Source organism: Acyrthosiphon pisum, chromosome A1 (genome assembly GCF_005508785.2).
Source record: "Acyrthosiphon pisum isolate AL4f chromosome A1, pea_aphid_22Mar2018_4r6ur, whole genome shotgun sequence".
Classification (NCBI taxonomy): domain Eukaryota; kingdom Metazoa; phylum Arthropoda; class Insecta; order Hemiptera; family Aphididae; genus Acyrthosiphon; species Acyrthosiphon pisum.
Window position 1 is genome coordinate 74,302,566 of NC_042494.1, and position 21,887 is coordinate 74,324,452.

Here is a 21,887-nt window from a genome sequence, read left to right on the forward strand (position 1 = left end):
TATGGGAATCATACAATTTTAAATCATTATGCAATATTCTGTATTATTTAAAATGTAAGTTGCTTTCATTTATACAGAATTCAAACGATATAAAAATTGTTTTGGGGGGCTATTAGTCATAACATTATTAGTACATAATATGAGTATATTTAGCTATAATTACATTAAAAATTAGTGAGAATCGCAAGTAAACTTATTTTTTTTTATTTCTTTATCATTTGACTAGGATCCACATAATATATATAAAAATATCCAAGGGCCTCAGGCGATCGCAGGGTAGTCGTGCGGCCCAAAACCGATATCAAGAGAGATGATGAAAATTATTTTAAATTTATTTAAATTATGATTTTTATTTATAATTGATGGCTGATGCGCTTATTAAAGTTTCTTTATTATTTATCGCGTTTGAAACTTATGTTCTAATAAATTCCTAATATTAGATAAAAGTAATCAAATTACACCGATTATATTGTTGAACGACCGATATTGCAGCGCTGCCACCAATCACGATGGTTCGAAAACTATATTCTTCGTTGATGCTCTAAACACGACCCGTTCAAACTTTTATGAAAATTGTCATATTATAAAATAGTATCTAAATGCGCGTCTATACTAAATAAATAATCGCCCAAATGTAGGCCATAATAAGATCCTATTATATGGTGTATATATATATGCTATTTACTACCATCAAAAGAATTATGGAGTATTTCAAAATATGACTGCGTATGAATTTCGTATGGTAATAGCTACATTTTCAACAGTGGCTTGTGTGATTTTATGTAACAATAATAATGTGTAGGCAATACCTATATTGTATCCATATTACGAGAAACGATATAGAACACATTATGTTTGTCAAATCTTTAAACTCAATTATCTCGAAACACAGATTTTTGTGTATCTACTCTAATTTAATTCTGGTGGCGCGATAAACGTATTTTGTAAGAACTAATAAGCACTTGACATTATTAGGTGGGTCCCCACTTATATTATTATATAGATCTCACGACAATCGTTCTAATTCGATATTTTTGTCGTCGAATTTCGATTGCCTAGTAATATAATATTATGACCATCATAAAGACCATATTATAGGTAGTATACAGAACGTACATAATATTGTAATATTCGATACGACTAGAAACTGCTGTCGAGGAGGGGTTGCGGGTACTTTTTGAAAATCGAGGGTCGTAAAGCCAGCACCGCTTAGCGCAAATCAGATCTCGGACGACCGGAATGCGTTGCAGGGGAGGGTATGAGATTATATCGCAGACCGGCTGTGCGTGTGCGTGTGTGATATATAGAGAGAGAAGAGAGTCCTTTGTTTTCTGGTCTTTTAGCTGCGGTTAATCGGCGCCCATTACCGAATATTAAACGCGCTTATTGTGTGCACGCACGCCTTGCCGAGCACTAGCACAATACTCACCCCACACACATACGCGCAGCGTTTATAATAATATATGGTAAATGTTACAGTACTAAAAAACAGGCTCCAGTGCAATTTGTTCGGTCACACGCGCACCCCGCGACCCTACAGCATGCCGACGAGAGGGGCGATCCCGCGATCGAGGGGAGGGGCCGCGAACGGTGAGGATATAGAGGAGCGGCGCAGAGAGGGCACTATGCGACTGCGGCCGAGAGAAAGGAACGGACATTATCGGCCGACTGGAATATATGTATAGTACAATGATATTACAGCCGTTTATACTTATATGGTCACGCGAAACGGCTGTGCCGGGCCGTGCACTTTTTATTTTATGTATATATTTTAATATTATTATGTGTATATGTACGTTTTGTGTATACGCGTAAATATTAGCACTTTAACTCACGCGTTAAAGTCCGTAGTCTAAACGAGACATAGTGTTGTGTACCGCACAGCGTGCGAGTGCAATCGATCGAGCATTGTAATGTGCCTTAATTTTTTACATGCATATATTATTATTATGCACCCCACCACCTACGACGACGACTTCCTCGCGTCGATATGTGCGCAATCTATATCGCGAGCGAAATACTGGAAGCGATTTATACCGGAAGAAGTCCGCACGACCCGTCCACGACGGCCGGTGGTGAGCGTGCTGCTCGAGTTTTATTATTCTTCGACTACCCCCCTCCCACCACCCGCTTAATGCGTCGACGTAATATTATTAATAACGATGATAATTGTAACAATTGTACATAATTAAGCGTGCCTACACCTTTATAGTGTTTGACTCCGTTCTTCCGGAGAATGAGACGTAAAAAAATACGACGACAGCTTAAAAACAAATCAAATACAAATTAACTGACAAAGACAAACGACCGTTCTGCAAGACTATAATATTATAAAGTCTAGAACGTATTTAAGACGCGCGCGGCGTTCTGGAGTAAATTACTTAATAAAAATATTTGTCGTTGTTTTATGAACACAATTTAGAAATTTCACTCGGAAAATAGTTTTTAATATTCATCATTGCGAAGTCATAATGTATTTGGGAATTTGAGCAGATGGTGACGTAAATACAATGATTTTAAGTTTTGCCACTTCATTTTTTCCTGACGCGCATTTTCGCCGTTTATATTATAAATTATAATCATTAAAGTCGAATAAATACCAGTTAACTTAATAATGCTATATCATTAAACGATATATATATATATAATTAATCTTTTTTTTAAACATATTTCTTTGATTATTTATTCAAGTCTTTTTTTTTAACATACTCGTAATTAAAATATTAAAAAATATATCAAAGTTTATTTAAATTCATTAGCGAAATTAACATTTGGAAACGGTTGGTCACGTGTGTTGTGGTATAATTAAAATTCTTTTGTGCCCGTTACATTATTTAACTCAAATTTATGACGTTTGAAAAGGGATCGTTAAGAAAATAATTAAATAATCTCCAATAGCACACCTAGGAATTTTATATATTTTTCAACTAGAAGCTTTTAGTAGATGCTAATAGCTATTATTAACACGGTTTGATGATAATGTTGTTATTTATTATGTGCAAAAGATGGTTATAGCCGGTACTGCCGCGCTAGTGTGAACATTTCCATAAAACTGTATTACGAATAAACATTTATTTATATAAGTAAATCGTAATTTTAATTTTGATACTGTTCGGGTAAAAACAAAATGTATTGCTAATAATTTCATTCTCAGTGACCTGAAATTGAATTCAATCGTTATCAACATATTTTTTAATTTATAAACTATAAATTATAATAGGTAAACGTATTCAACTATATTAGTTCTATCATCTATAACTTACACTTGCTCATTTAAACATACATTAATAATTAATATTATTGTTGCAACCACTACGGTGCAGATGTACTGAAAAAGCCTAACCGGAACGCCGCGTTACTGTTCTATGGTCTATGATCCTGAAATACGGACGTAAGTAATTGCATAAATTATAATTATAATATTTATTCACATAAACTAAAGTCTTGGAACAAATGTTCAGTCAGCAATCCTATATATTATTCAATAGTGTTACGTCATATTATTATTTATTAAATAATGCAACATCGAAAGTACCCGAGTTTTATAATATTTACACTACCTATATTATTATTATAGGTATGTAATGTAATTGATAAAACGTTGGTGCAAATCATAATAGGTACGGGTAAAGTTTGATTCAACAATGTTATTTTTATGCTTATCTGTTTAGTATACTGGACTAATATTTAGAAAATCCATACCTACCCAATGCACCTTAATAAGTATTAGTAAATTAGTAATGAACATTCAGCATTAAACATTTTTTGAACAATATTGTTTCTGTCTTCATTGAACTAATAAAAACGGTTATTTTTGTTTCTAATATGAACATTAACAAGGTTAATTGGAGAACAAGTCTATTTGGCTATTCTTCGATTACTCATCACGTTTAATTAATTAAAACCATTAATAAGAAGCATGGTACTTACATAAATAATTGTTACATAACGTATACTATTTATGCAATAATTAAATTACAATAATGCTTAAAACATAATTTAGTATTTTATTTTTTTTAAACAATTGTTACGTAATATAACACATATTATTTCCAGGCCGATAGGTAATAATATGATATAAGCCGTGTGATAATATTATTATATTAAGTACATTTGAAAGAGACACTATTAATTAACGAATTACTATTTTACTATATTTACAGAGATCACTGTCACAAGAACGAAGAAGTAATTAGTTGCAGATCTTATTGTTCACTAACATTCTACTTCATTAATCACTGACAAAGAATATATAAAATATAAAATATAATGATTTTATATTTTTATTTAAATGTTATTTATATTTGATTCATTGAAAATCATTTTTTGTTTTAAACAAACGTAGAATAAAAAATATACAATATTCGAGTTTATTTTTATATGGCGGATTATGGTGTATTTTATGTTTAAACAATTACCATGTACATAATACTCTAGTCCAGACTTTTAAATTGAATTTATAAAAAGGTGCTTAAGTATTAACCAATATTCTTAATTTAAATATGTAATGTAGTTCTATAGAACCATCTACCGACACCACAGCTGTCGAATAAAGAATGGAGAAATTAAAGCTAAAAGAATAATGCACTTATGCAAATTTCACGTTAATCCAACGCGTAGTGTGGATGGATATTTTTAGTTTAATGCTATACAAACATTTTCTTTCAACCGATATTTTTCTTCGCTAAATATTCTAAACAAAAAAAGTGATATATTTTTAAATTTATGTAAATCGCCGACAATGGCATTTTTTGTTTCTCTTTGAATTATATTTTTTTTTTTACTTAAGTCAGTGAGTTAATCAAAATGTATTTGAACAGGCATTATAAATATAATGTGTTGTTTCTCAAATCTTGACTGAAAATCTAAAATGAATCACTATCGCTATCAAATTGACATGTTCCTATTTAGAGTTTATGTTGCACGTCAATCAATAATAATAAAAAAAAATAATTATCGAAACCAAACTTGTATTTCCATCAAACATAATATATTGTATTGTTTTAAAATAATCGAGCAGTAACATATTGTATTGTCTTCGTTATCTGCACTATATTATCTGCAGTCCCTGTGTCCAGGTTATTTAATTTATTTTTGGATTGTTTGAGGAAGCGTTATCAAACGTTTTCGGAAACTAATCTAGCGATAAGAACAAAAAAAATTCAAAATAGTTGTTGTACAACGTCCATTTACAAAGCTCTGACGTAACGTTTTAATCCTAAACATTACATTTTATACACCACGAAATTGTAAGGTGTTCAAATTATATAAAAACGTTTAAATGAAAAAATATAAGAATAATATTACGAAATGTAGAGTCCATATTAAAAATCAATATCTGCAGAGTAATTCACAAAGCATGTTCACTCTCCAAATTTTTCATTTTATAATAAATTTATTGAAGATTTTTGGAATTATATCTAAATATTCTTAAACTTCGAATACCATATTTTCAAATTATCAGAATTTCTTGTATTACTTAAAAAGTGTCCTGTGGTGATACAAACTTCTGTTATTCAAATGAGACTTGTTTGGCCTTGTTTTTGATGATGTATTTCGTGGATAATTTTTCTGACAATTTGAAAATTCAAAATTCATAAGTTTCGTAATATTTAAGATTCACAAGTGATATTGAATTGGATTTGATTCCAGTGGTCTTGCGTTGCAAGTATGATACACTTCATATGCACCTAGGTACGCTCAATATGTCAATATTCTATCGTCGCGAATAAGTCACCACATAATTTGAACACAGTGTCACAGTATATATCTAGCTTATATTTTGTACGGATGTACCACATTGGCATACATTCAATCGAATGATTACCTATGTAACCTTTAGTGTTATCGTTGCAACGGCTAAGAATAATATTGCAAGGTTTGAAATAAATAGATTCCATACCACATAAGCAGAACAACACAATGGAAATCCGCGATACGCCGTCTAAACGCACTTTCGTACAAAAACACATAATATACAATCTACACAATAATAGTAATAACAATAATAACAATAGTGCAACACACGTTTACCTATACAATAATAATACGATCTGGAATGTTTCGTTGAAAACTGAAAACGAAAAATGTACACACTTGATGGGAAATTCGCGGGTGTGTTTCGACGACGAGAAAAGAACTATGTAAGTACGCGCAAAGATAATAATAATAACAATAATAATAATATAATATTATTCACACACATAACAAAATTGACTGCGGTTAGAGATAGAGAGATAACTTTAGCCAACATCGTGCACAAGAGACGACCATATACATTTGTCATCTGCGGGCAATGGGCATTTTTGGAGAAATTGATAATAACGTTTTTCCCTCGTGAATAAAATCGTGATGGCAGAAAATTATTATTCTTATAAAAATACCAAAATATGTAAAATATTTTCAGAAACATAATATTAGACTTACTAATTTATTAGACTTTTAACTAATATTTTAGTACCTATTGTATGAAATATAATAACAATTAGGTAATAACAATGTTGTGTGCTTGAGTGTAAAGCCCGAATCTTAAAATGAGGTCCAATATTCACTGGTACCTAAGATATTTTCAGTTGCAACCATTATTATTATTTATTAGGTATGGAATTTAGTGAGGTCTCCAATTTCAAAAACTCATCTGTCCATTTATGTCTACGATATTATTAATATGTATATAGTTTTTGTTTAGGGAACTACTAGCGATCTGTTTTACACGTTCTTATAACGTCCCCTAAAATACATCGTTCGGTTACGGTGCGTCTTTACGCATAATACCGAAGAAATTTCGAAATTTTTGTCGACCGATATAATAGCATCGAACACGTGTTTTTATGGGACAGTACCGAAACCGCGGTAACTGCGCTGCATTTCGAATGCTAATCGTTTTAGTCGTTATGACGTACGATGCGCACATATATATATATAGGTAGGTAACCCAATGTTTCAGTACCCACACGAAGAGCGAGAAATTCGTATTCCAGCCAAAATCTGGAAAATTTTTAGAGTGTATCAATTTTAACAACATCTCATAAAATTACATAATATGTAAATTTTCAACATAATATTAAAAACGTCGCTGTTGTAAATAGCTGTGATAAAAATATCACCATAAAAATATTTATTATTCATACGTCCAATCAATATACAGTAGTTTTTTTTTTATAATAATAATATTAGATAACGTATTATCATGTTCGTTCAGCAAAATACTAAAACCATGTGAAAATGTGATATTATTTTATTCGTCCAGTGATTATACATCAATATTTCAATCGAAAAAATGAACTCGTAATAAGTGATAAATTATGTTATTTTTTTTATTTTGTAATTTATTTGAAGTAATTTCCTATGTATATTAAATGAATATGAGATGGTTACAAAAATATAGAAAACGAATTTTATCAGCATCAAACATATTTTATATTCACTGCTCATACACAACGATCCGTTATTTGTTATCCGTTATATTATTATAATGTTATTTTGTATAGACTACAGAGCTGAAAAATGAAAAATCATTTTTAACCTAATTAATTAAATTTATTATTTGTGTATCATGTCAGAATGATATCGTGCGATTGCAATTTTACATTAGGTAACTAATTTATTTAAATCATTACTTTTATATGTACCGTCAGATGCACTATATTCGAAGGTAGTTTTAATTGCGAGAAAAAAAATATACAGCAACCTTGATGAAACGATAGCAAATTTAATTTAATTATTTTAATTTTATATAAGGTATGATTCTATTTAATTTACAACGATAGGTTTTATTTACTCATCTAGCCAGTTAATCAATTTCAAAAGTTTCATGCAGCTTAGTGGATAAGATCTCTATATAATTGTAATCAATGCAGATAATTCCAATGTCCTTGCAACTGGTATCTGCAAAAGTTGACTTAAAAATGTAAGAGAAAAAACAGTGCCATTTATGGCTCAGACTTAATTAACATAACATTTACAATATTTAAAATACATAAGTGTTGCAATGAATTTCGGAAATTATTTATTTTAGTATCAAAATGATTGAATCATAATATCAAATACCTCTTTGATTTAACCATGATTACGCTCAAGATGATTTAACATTTTGAAAGAAATGCTTTTAACTTATATTAATTTAACCAAGTTCAAGGTTTCTCTTAGGTAATTATAAATATAAATTAATAAATTGGAAAAATAACTTTGTCTTAAAAGCTTTATGAATTAAGTAAAAAATGTTGTATTGTTTGCTTAATGCCTTAAGATCTAGCTTGTAAAATTTGTAATGATTGACATTTTATTTGAATTTAAATTTAATTTTTTAATATAGAAATATTTTCTGAATGGGTGTTCATTATACGTTGAAAACAATAGTACAACGCACATTTTGGTAAATACAACTATACCTAACAATAGTCTTAGGTATCTAAACATAATATATTACCTTATATCCTCGTTGTGTCCGTCTGTTAGTTACTAGTCTATTATAGTTATGATTGTTGATTTTGAATTATTTATTAACATTCCGTAGACTAGTAATTACTGTACACAGTTACAATTGTTTGCTGTCAGATTTCACGAAGGTTCTATTCAAAGTAAATTTAACCAGCCAATATAGAAGAAAAAGGGGTTAAGTGGATGTACAGATGTACAGTAGGTTAGGTTACAAGTGGTTCACTGTATAATGATTAGGTCAATGGATGGTATTAATTTCGAATTCAATGATATAATATAATTATATACGAAAAACGATTCTGAGCGGAGACAGTTTTTCAGTCTGGATATTTGATATTGTTATTACTTATTATTGTTACGGTAGGCATTAAGTTGAATTGATGTTATAAAATCACAAAAAAAAATAACTAAAATTGTTATTCTTGGTTATTTAATATGTATTTTCGTCCAAATTTGAACATAAAATAACTAAAAAAAAACCGCGTTTTTTTAAATTTTTTTGGTTACAGAATAACCTATTTACGTGGAACCTTGTTTTAAATTTTCAATCCTTAGCTATAAAATTTGAACATTTTTAAATATTGTTAACTACAACATAATTTGTTAATTTGATAAATTTTGTCAAAATACGGACTTTGAATGCTTATAAAAAAAAAATGCCTACCTATGAGTTTTTAATATTTTTAAACTGCTGTTGTAACAATATATCAATAGCTTTGTATTGAGTTTTTACGCTTTTTGACCCAATAAATAAAATGTTATTGATATTCATAGAAAATTAAATTAAAACTAGAAATTAAAAACCAGCTCAACACCAGTTAAAATATTTTGAACATTTTGTCAAGTATAGGAATGTATAAAATAAACATAATATGGTGTAAATTTCGAGTATCTACAGTTATTCGTTTTTGAATTACAACAAAAAAGAAAATCGCTACATGAGAAATCAAGTAAATATCAAATGTTGTAAAAATTTGAACTTCAAACACTCATAGGAATTTCATTTGACTTTCCGATATGCATTTTTTTTTTGATAAAGGTGGACGAGCTTATGAAAAATCTTTTATTACATCATCGAATTTTAAATTTAAAAAGAAAATTTTGTATGAAATTCTATTTTAAAATAATTTGTCAAAATTTGAATTTTAAATGCTTATAAAAAAAAATTATGTATTTTAAATATTTTTCTACTACCTCTGTAACAATTTATTAAGATATTTGTATTACAATTTTAAGCTTTTTGACCAAACGAATAATATTTTATTGGCATTTATAGAAAAAAAATTAAAAAATTGGAAACTGAAAATGTCCGTTAACAGTTCAAAACAAGTATTTAAAATATTTTAAAATTGTATGGTGTATAAAAAATACAAACTTAAACATTCAGTAAAAATGTCAAGTATCTTTGGTCATTTGTTTTAGAGTTACACCAAAAATCAAAATCAATTTTGTCCAAAACCAATTTTGCGCAAAAATCTCAGTTTTTTCTTAATTATTTGTTTGTTTTTCTAGATTATTTTGAAAACTATTGGTAATTTTTTACTTTGAGCACCAACCAGTAAGTACCAACTAGATTAATTTTCCTAGAAGAAAAGATATTTCGAAGACAAGTGTTATAGAATTCCAAAAAAAAATTAGTTTTCATTTTCATATATAGAGCAAACGAGCGAATCGTCAACATTACACTGTAGTGTTGCATTTTAATTTGTAAAACGCAGGATATTTCTGATAGTTATTATTACTCATTACGAATTACTGTTATTATTTCCTTCCCCCACTAATGTATACACATATCCACACACCAGATAACGGAGAACCGTATAGTGTTGTTTCTTCGACGTGGGCGGAAGAAATAATACAATTGCAAAACACACACACACACGGAATTAAAAATCGCTGTGGGTTGTTTGTACACGGTGTAGAATGAATTGATTTTTTTTGGCACTCCTCCGCAGAGAAAACAGGCGCCTGGGGCTCGCCGTGCGACCGAAAATCTATATTTTCACTTTGTACACACATACACAATAATAATAAATAATATAATATATAAATTAAACCATCAACGGGGCGGCGTATGTGGATATATATGCGTGTGTACCGCAGCCGAAGAGGAATCGTCTCCGTTCGCGGCCACCGAAAAACTAAATTATACGTCGAGTCAAAATAATTTATCTCCCACGATGGCACTTCTGTTGTGCGTTTTTATGGCACGATGCATTATCGTTAAACACAAAAGAACTCTATCACGGTTAGGTTTATTCGTTTGTTTTTGTATTTTTTTTTTTTTACCACACCCTGCTACTATAATACTACAATTCTATAGTCTATATTATTATACTATGCATAGAACGAAAATAAAGCGCAATCGTATTAATACGATCCCTTACACGGTCATTGACGCGCTCATCGGGCGGAATAATTAGTATAAAAAACACGTCGACAAACGAAGAAAACTGTGTACATATTATATTTATAATAATATATCGACAGACGCATTTGCAGTATAGTTGTAGACACCCATACTCGCGAGACGCTCGAGATAAAACGTGTATATAGAGTAAAGGTATACTTCCTTAGAATTCCGTCGCCGATAAATTATCACGAGACGCCGTCGGTGTGCCCCACGGTGTTCGGAATTTTCTTTAGTGCGGGCTGTACATATTATATACCTACGTAGTTATACGTACGACCAAACAGCGGGTGGGGGGGGGGGGTGAGGGTGGTAATGGAGTTTCCATAGTTCCCGCCACTTTAAAAAAATAAAAAATCTCAACGTTCCGGGATATATTATAGCGTTGGGTACCTTTGAAATATTATGAATTCCACGTCGCCATAACTTATTTGACCAGGAAAACGAAAATATTATATAATATACTCCTATATAATAACAGGTAGCAATACTATGCGAACGATAATATGTGAGCAGATATAATATGAGATATTCTACACACTCTGTTGTAAAGATCGTGCCTCATGTTGTACATATTATATTTCGCTGCATCCGAGACACGTCGAATCGAATTAAGTGACAATATTATATTATACGTCTATACATGACAATACACTGCGAAAGCGGTTTCGGGGCGAATTCGATTAAACAAGCTCGTATTATAATATTAAAGTTATATGGTTTATGAATATAAATATATGTACCTATATACTACGGGTATATCATTAAAACGGGGCTTAAATTAACTCCACATTCGTTGCAAATAAACGTTTCCAACGTCTCAGTCTTTGAATACTATATATACCCACCTAGCTCATACGATAACTGTTCTGTAGAGACATATAGTTACCTAATACGCATGCGTCGTGCGTGTATTATAGTAACGGTTAAAATATGTATCTTTAAAACGATGATCGACTGTTCGTTATAAAATCCTAGAAACAACAAAATATTTATTTGAGTATATTATTATTCTAATAAAAGACTCATAAACCCAATCTGTATCATATTATGTATTTAAGTCATTGCCAATATATTATAATATCCATCACGAATTTTTGTTCACTAAAATTCGGTGTCCTGCATATATTTATGCTATTTATTGTTTAGCTATAGATTCTAATAATAATTGTACATAGTATTTGAATTACTTACTAAGCCGGAGTATTTTGTTATATAGGCAGTAGATTTGTGTTTTGTTTGCGTCGTAAATATTACTATTCATACTAGTTAAGGTCATATTTTAATAATATTTAATGATTGACAAACCTTCAATAAATCGATTTCCTGAAAAACAAAAAATACAAAAATTAGATATTTTGTTTGTAAAATATGGAATTAATATTTTGGACATTGTTGCAAATCACATTATTGTGTAGATCCATATATTAATTATTAATTCAATTTGATGATAATATACTCGTTGTATATTTTAATATTTTATAACCCGTGTTCGGTGGGGGACAAAAAATAATAGTAATTGTATTGAAAAGCGGTCTGAATAATATTATAATCTTACTAAAGATGTGTTTAAAGGTGATGAAAGCTGTTTGTGATTCATATATCGACCGAAGTTATAATATGCAAAACTGACAACAAAACTATGTGAATGAGATTGAACTACAGATACACTACCTATATTGTTTCATAATATTTGGCAAATTAGTCTATGTCAGATGAAAATCTTATGGTATGATACCTATCACAGACTGTTGGAGCTGTAGAGTAGGTACTATTATTTTAATTATAAATTATATTACCACGTCAGCTTTGAAATTAGATAAAATCTAGTGTCCTATCATCATATTGTATTTGCGTGAGACCAAATAGAGCAGAACTTATATTATTAATCACAATATAACCTTATAGATATATATAGTTTACTCCGAGTTTCGTAGTATGCTACGTGAAGTGACAGAAGTGTACTTAAACTTTGAAATTTCTACGATGCCAGTATATAGTTCACTACTGAAGTTACATTTCACTTTTACCATATGAACGTGTTCAATCTCGTCCTAGCACAAAATAAAATTTATTTCTGTGTAAACTTCACGTTGGATGATAAATAACAATAAAGTAAATTTGACCCAAAGTTTCAACTCGCAACAATAATATTTCACGACACTATCACACACAATCGTTCTCAGAATCTTTGGTCTCGTTCGATGACGATTATGATATAGACTCATCGAATGAAAATCGTTTGAATTTAAAACTTTCTGATGTCACCATATTATTATTATGTACTTGTTGATGTCTAACTCAATCATAATTAAATTATAATATACGCTTACGCGAGGGGATTATATGATATGTATGGTATTTGATCTTTATTAAAGATTGAACTGAAATTGAAATATTAAAAATTGCGAAACTTAATAATAATATACACGATGTAACGGAATTCATTACGTCAATACGTTCGTGTTGTAACACTACCTATTTTTTTTATTTCGTAAGATTACAAGTGATTATTTTTGTACTTTTCTTTTGAGATTATCGTTTAGCTTTTGAAGTCTTAAGTATTTCATGCAATATTTTAAACACCTAGCCGTGGACTGCAGTCTATCGGTTGCGTTAAACCATAGTCAACCGTACTACGCATACGACATAATATATACCCATGTATGTATGTGTGTGTATACTGTATTTATATATATTGGTAACAGGATGATACACGAAAATCCCAATTTTATTCTTCAATTATGAAGTTGTCCGCAATCTGATTTTTGGAATTCTCAAATAATTTAGGTACTTAAAGACAATAATTTATTACCACTAACTAATTTTTGCTAACTATTTTCATATATTTCTAACTCCGAAATAATTTGAAAATTTTTGAGATTTAACAATAAATAGCTCAAAAAAGTAAAAAAAAAAAAATATTTACAATGTATGTATTCAAAAACATATTATTTATAATTTATATTAATATTTTTTAAATTTCTTCATGTACAGAGTATATTAATATAAATATTTGGTGAAAATGTTAATTGTCTAAAGTTATATTTTTGTGAGTTACACCTAAAAAACTAAATCGATTTCGTCAAAAACTGGTTTGCATAGAAATTCCGGTTTTCGATTAATTTTTTTTTTAATTTTTCTGTTTATTTTGTAAAATACTGAGAATTTTAACTTTTCAGAAGTACCAACTAGATTTAGTTTGCTACAAAAACCCTGAAAGCTTAAAATTAAAGCATTATTTCGACTACTTATTTACTATACAGACATAAAAAAAATACACATGCCATAGATGACATAATTCTGTAAAATACATTTATTCATCCCTCAGAATCTAAAATTGGGATAAGCGTATTTCGTGAATCACACTGCATATATAATATAATGTAATACATATATATATATTTTTTTTATAAATATTATTATTATTTTTTATCATAAAATATAATACAATTATACTATTACGTCGATTTTGATAAAAAACGCAAGTAAATATATTTGTATAATATGCTATTTTATGAGTAATGATGGAAACGCAAAAACCCGGTGGAGAAAAAAAACGATTGGAGGAAATTCAATTATTACTACCTTTGGCGCATATTTGATTATTAATTTTCTCTCTGTTATTACCACACCTTTGTCGTAGGTATATAAATATAAAATTATACATCGGTAGGTATTATAGTTATGAAACCGTATATCTCATAGGTCAGTCACGATCGTCGGGTTTGTAATGACGGTCGGGCGACACTATTATAATAATAATTGTGACTTCATGTACTAGTTGTACCGACCATCTGGTACCTGCGAGTGCGTAGAAATATTAATTAAAACAATATACTATAAAACTATACACCAGCAGCTAGTATTCGATGTATGGTTCGTTACAAAAACGAATAAAAGACCATACGTAATTTATTATAATATATACATAACCGGATAAAACGTCCTTATATAACTAATATATACGGTATACTGTGTTCGAAGAGTCTACTATAGTTACCATATTGTTATTTGTGGTATAAATACTGGTTATACGTTAGAGACAATTTTTATCAACCCATAACCTGCTTATTTTTAATTAAATAATTCATTTCAATAGGGTCGTTTTACTATTATTATTATTGATCATTGTAATTACGTACCTATTATTTTGACAGTGTTTTAAATTTACTATTAAAAAGTACTAAGATATAAGATTAGTCTGTGGCTCAAACTAAAATAATATAATATACATAATTGTATTGTGGTTTCACTTATCACAGTTTGTTGTGATATCACACCATTGCATGTAACCTCTTTGGTAAATAGGTAGTATATGCTCTTCGATCACACATAAATACATGGTATGCCCCATCCGTGTATAATATAATATTATGTAAATTAATCTTAGTAAAATTGTGCTCTGCTCGTATTCAAAAATCTATTCGCCTGAAATAATAATTATATTAAACGACTGTATTGGTTTATATTAAAACTGTCTGTTTTAAAGTAATTGACTATGATCATGGTCACTATACTACAACTCTGTCATATAGATTAGGTATAATTGTCATAAAACGTTAGTTCACAGCGTATAAAATGTATACTTTATGAGAGTATATTATTATATCTACTTTTTTTACCCACACAGCCACACGAAAGTTGTACGTTATTTTAAATTCTGTTTAAATTATTATGTAGATTATCCTGTGTAATAATAATATAATTGTTAATGTAAAAAAAATATTAAATACAGATTAAAATATTAAAAAATAATTATCGTAAGTGTACTAAAAAGAAATAATATTAATAAAAAATGTATTTATAATAATAACGTAGCGTTGAATAATGTATTGTTCGACCAAAAAATAAAGTTTGAACAAAATAATGAGCTCTTAAAAAAAAAACCAACAATTGTATACATATATTTTGTTGGTTATGAAATGTTTTTATTCAAGTTTAAATTTCATCTACTCAAAATTTAAGAAAAATTACGCCAGTGATTTATATGACACCATGTTTATGTTTAAAGTATGCTAAAATTGTAATAATTGTTTTGTTCCATATAACTCGGAAGAGTTGTAAACTATATTTAAAAAAAAAAAAACTAACCTTAATCGTTATTAACAGTCGGATGCTGTAGACCCGTAATATAAATGAAAACTTTTTTAATATTCTCACAGAAATAAATCATCAGATAGAACTTTAACAGACATGAAAAAGTGTATTCGATTACCGCTTTGGGGAATTAAAATGTCAAACCTCAGTTATTATACCCACAAAATTTGTTAATAATTTCGGTATTTAATATTTATTCATTCATATAAAAATGATATAAAATACGTACTGCGATTTTCTAAGTTTAATGTTTTCAAAAATAAAATAAACAAAACTTATAATCAAATTGTGACAGTTATTTATGTGTTGTAATTTTTAGGTATGATAATGTTTGATGCCTCACTGACAGTTGATTTAAGGTTTTTTTTTTTTATATGAATCGATCATTTTTATTATATTATGTATAAAAATATTCTCGATATTATACGTTTATACTAAACATAACACAGTTAGGATTGCTTTATGTTCGTTTTCAGATATCATTCAAACTGATGGATAAAAATAAAAATTATAATAATAATGATGTTGACTTTCATGCATTTTTTGAAAATAAGTATACTGGTAATCCTTTATCTATTTAAATATTCATTATCTTCAATATTATTAACGTTTATTTATAACGTGTTTTTATATAATATAAATTCACTATAAAATACCATTTTTTTTTAAAAAAAAAGATTATATTATTATTATTATTCACTTTTTCAATCATTATCACTTTCAGTTTTTTATTTTTTTATTGATATCTTAAGAATTTCTATTTAATTTTACAAAGCTTGATATTTGAAAATTTGTATCAAGAAAAATTGAATTTTGAACCAGCAGTTGATTATACATAGCTATGTATAAGTATTCAAAGTTTAGACGAGTTATTAAAGATATAAATATATAACTAATTAACTACCTTCATACTGTATTGTTCGATATTACATTATTACCAATCAAAATTCTCAGAGAAATTTTTTTGTTTTGAATGTAAAAAAAAATTTTATTGTCGTTCAAAAAGATAAGAAAAATATATAACAATAAGAAAAAATAAAAAACAAATGCATTTTTAAAATTAATATCGATTTCAATTTGTCAAAACTATGAAAAAAAAAAACAATTTCTTGGTCGTTAGTTTTTTTTGACATGACGAGTGTTTTCTAATAAAGGAACCACCGTATCAGTTATCTGTATTCGGTGTCATATAAATAAAATATACAATTATTAAAAACATACAATGTTGTCAAATTTCTAAGAGTTAATATAATAATGTAACCTAATACAGCGAACGTATACATCAAAACTAAAATAAATAACTTAGCGAATCGAGTCAAACTATTGACTGTTCCAATCAAATATCACTGGAGTACACAATTTATTCGTTCTATGATGACTTGTGTGGCTTCTAAACGTTCGTTTTTAATATAATCGCATCCTTCGTAAATCGTAATCCTTCGAATCGTTACAATTATAATATTATACTCGTCACTTCCGACTTCCGATTGCTGTTACATGTAACATAATGTGTGATTGCATATTTCCACTCGCACCAAATAAAACATTTATATCAATATCCAAACGTTAGCCTCTTGATATTTAAATATTTTTAAGTGAGAACACCAACAATCGATGGATCAATACTCTATACGATCTACTACCATATTGATCTTTCTATACGCAATACTATCATATATAATATAATTTAAACCAAAGTTCGTTATTTAAAAGTGTTGTCAATGGAAGCCCTAATCTTTTATCACGTTTCAGCATTTAATATACATTTTTAATTTAAAATAATTTCTGCATATTTTATTTATTTTTGCACAGACGGTGTATCTAATATAAAAAAAATATATATTAATTTAAAGCTCCGTTTTGAAAAACTATTCAAATGCATTAGCTCCATCCGAATTTAAAGACAATGTAAATAATAGTTTTTATTTCATTTATCTGAATGAGGTGAAATTTTAATATTTGAAAATTTAATTATTTAATGTTTACTAAGCATTTTAAATTATAAAATATGTATAAGATATTCAATTTTTTAAATTTCACGTGTGAATTATTTAAAATTTACTTAGAAAAGATAATAAGTACCTTCGTGATCGACTAAAAACCAATTTTATGAAGTATCCAATTATTTACTTATTTCGATAGTATTTGAACTTTCTCACTGAATAAACAATTATAAGATACATTTTCATGTAAAATACCAGGGATTCAATATTAGAGAGATATTTTAAATGTTATAAGTTAACTAATAAACTATTTTAATATTGTAAACATAAGTTAGGATGTTAAGACGTTCAAATTTTGAATTTGTGCAGCTATTTTATTCTATCATATTGAAATAATGATTTATAGTTTTAGACCTATAATTTTATACCTAGTGGAATTCTTCCCAATCCCAATATAATAGGTAAGCTACTTGAGCATTTATCACTTAAACATTTTTGAAGTCACAAAAAAATAAAAAGTTGGTGTATAATTTTAAAATTAATATTTTATCACTTTATATATTACTTCTACGTTCAAAAACTAAAGAAAAAAATGATAACTATTAAAATATATTTTCCTAATTATTAGGATAGATAAACTTCTATAAAAATTTGTTTCGTAATGACTTAGTTCCCTCGACAATGTAATTTTCAGTCAAAAAAATTCTTGAGGTTTTTTTTTATCAATCCACCTACCTACCTATTTTAATTGATTTCTTTTTATCTACGAACTGAAATTTAATTAGGGCTAGCACATAAGACACATCTTAAAAAAATTAAAATAATAGATTTTTAACAGCGTTTAATTATTATGAAAATATATATTCATAGGAAAGCAATAGCCATACCCCCATGAATAGTTTACGTACCTACGATATTTTGTGCAGCATGATAGTATAATTATATTTATAATATATAATATCCCGCTAGGGTTTTATTATCACTGACCTCTATATTTCAATTTACAGCTGTCTCGAAAAGGGTAAACTTGCGTCATTAATGAAACCATAATTATTTCTATTTCTCCATCCATCACGGTAAATTAGTCAAGACGTATACATAATTTACTAAAAATTTCATAACGCCATTCTAGTCCAGATATTGTTTTGAGCAGTTCAAAACATCAGTAGTACATTGATAATTAAAATGAGGTATTTGTATTTCTAATAATATACATTTTGATATGTCCGAGATAAAAACTCCAACAGTCTACGTTAGATAGTACAAATTGTATTTTATTTGTTTATTGGAATTTGAACGCAAAATGGCAGTTTTCATAGATTATTTTTTTTAAATGTCAAACACTATAGTATTATAAATACAGTATAGGTAAGTAGGTTCCGTTTTTATTTAGATATTTTCATTTTTAATACTAAAGAAAACTAAAAACATTTATTTGACTACGAAATATCGAATGCAAAATTTCCGTCATATTGCTCAATATGTTGTTTTATATTTTATAACCATTGATTAACAATACTAATAAATAATAATATAATTAATTACATCATAATATTATAGTGTACTAGATGTACCGCATAGCGTTGCAGAATGAAATAGAAAAATTAACATTATACTAGATTGAGGTTGTTCTTGTGGAAAATAGTTTTAAGAAAAAAATTGCTATTGGCTATTGCCTACCTGATAAATAATTACAAATTATGTATATACCTAAAACTCATTGTATAAAACTGAAAAATAATTTTTTGTATGTAAATTTAAATATTTCAATTTTTGACGTGACTTTGCCCGTCATATCTGTCATATATTATTTTTAAGTTTAAACATTTCAAACATTAAATATTTAAATTTATTGACTGCATAATATTTCATTGAAAAAATATATAGGTATTTATAAGCTTTTTAAAAAAAATACAAATAGATCGAAGGCCTACTATTGACACAAGACAACTTAAACTTAAATAAAAGAGAAAGTATGTACAGGCCAGCTAACGGTATAATTTATTATACTAAGAATAATACAATTTAATATAAAAAAATATTAAAAACCGTGAAATCGGTGGCAATGCAGTGATGGCGGTGATACACGTGGTTGACGGTAGTAGAACGGTAACGTTGGTGGTAACTCGAAGGCGAAATTAGTAAAAAATACACTATACTAAAATGACTGTTGAACAAAAAACAACAACAAAAATAACACGATGTGCAACAACAGGACCGTTTTTTCTCGAATGGAGTCACACAACAACGTTTAGTACATATATATTAATGCACGCACTCTATCACAAATATACAAAATTTAGAACTGATAAGATAAAAGTCAGGAAATGGACAGTATGACGATATTCGTACAACGGCGGAAACGGAGATTAGGAGAAGAAATAATATATTAAACAATATAGGTACGTCATATTGTGTGTATTGAATTAATTCAAATTCCACATAATTATATTATTAATTCTGAATAAAATTATTATTTTGTTTTGATCAGATTGAAAAGTAATAATATACTCGCTGCATGGTAACAATCTATAATAGGAAATATTAGTTTTTATCTCATAATTTAATGGATACACTTTTCGGTGTTTCGGTTCTCTCGGCTTCTCACGGAGATCGATAAGTGTAGCAGGTAGACATCACACAGACGAGGAGGCTTGTCGACAAGAATAGTTCTAAATCCTTTTTTTAATATTCTCGATTTCTACCTGGTCGGTACTTTGGTGATATATTGGGAACATCAATCCTTTCACTTCGTACCCCCCTCGATCCTATTCCATCATATTGGAATCGAGCTGCTAGAATTATCTGACAATAATGCCCTCGGCTACCTAAACCTTGGGAATAACTCCCGTTCGAGTGTATCTACAATCGATTTTGTTGTAGCATTTTCTAAAGGGTAAGCTCCTACAGAGCGACTGTTACAATCAGTTAACATACATTTTCAATAGATTTGTGTAGTTGACGTGATTATAATATTGCGTACGGTAAATATCTACAATATAATCTTACGTAACACATAAATATTATTAGTATAATGAATTTGTAATGGAAATTTCAATAATTTTGCTACTGTCAAATAAAGTGGCATTATTTGAACTTAACTGACTAAATCACATAACAATGGTACAATGGACTTATATTCAATGACGTACCAATTTAAAAAAAAAACGAGTTTCCGATCATAGTGTTCATTAAATATCAAATACCTGAGTGAAACTCGAATGAATACTAGATGCACAGGTTCATTAGCAGAAGTAAATATAACTATGTTGTATTTATCTTGTATTTAACAGCATATTATAATATCATCCACAAAAATGCATTTAAACTATTATAGGCAACTAAAATGTTCATATCTATATAGGTGTTTAGGTATTTCATGGATCACCATAAGATTGTGTTCCTTTTATTCCTTTCCATAAGGGCATCGAAAAATACCAAACACACAGACTACGACTCACAAATAAAAGCTTTAAATTGAGATATATGTTATGTGTTAAAAGTATGCATCTATTTAATTTTTTTAAACTAAGAATTATTAGCAACATTATTATTTATAAGCAAAATAAAATGTTTAATTTCTATCGTGGATCTTATAATTCTTGTATGACCACATATTTAAAATTAGAATTTTGTACAATCCTTTATTTGTGCGCATTTAAATCACGAAACAAAGGTACTGTCAAAATTCCAAGTCTCTACCTATTATGGTTTAGGCTGTACGTTGATTCTCAGTCGTCAGGACAACGCCTTTAATATACAGAGTGATTCACCACCTTTATTTTTTTCAATGATGCAGTTGTTTAAAATCTGAGTTTTAGGTATTTTTAAATATGCTTTAAGACCGTATTTTCAAATTATTGAGATTTTTTGTTGTGCTTAAGGAGTGTTCTGTGAAGTAATAACTTCTGTTTTTTTTTTTTTATGAGAACCCCCTCTTTTAAACTAGATTATTCAGTGAATAATATTGCTGAAACAATTAGACGTATCAAAAT

At 28.5% G+C, this 21,887-nt stretch overlaps 1 protein-coding gene across 9 annotated transcripts in view; it reads right to left on the minus strand.

The window, feature by feature from the left end:
• The window catches only part of LOC100169361 (leucine-rich repeat-containing protein 4B-like), a 346,827-nt gene that overhangs the window by 237,718 nt on the left and 87,222 nt on the right, over positions 1–21,887 (minus strand). For 3 of the 9 annotated variants that reach the window (XM_029487504.1, XM_029487499.1, XM_029487496.1), the window contains exons 1-2: positions 19,942–20,991; positions 12,158–12,175 (exon numbers count right to left, since the gene is read on the minus strand). The exons of 1 other annotated variant lie outside the window; for it this stretch is intronic. The gene's annotated coding sequence lies outside the window, so the exon portion shown is untranslated. Of the gene's footprint in view, positions 1–12,043; positions 12,176–19,941; positions 20,992–21,887 lie in introns of those variants that run through there. 5 more of the 9 variants (XM_029487498.1, XM_029487501.1, XM_029487495.1 and 2 more) reach the window with 3 other exon arrangements.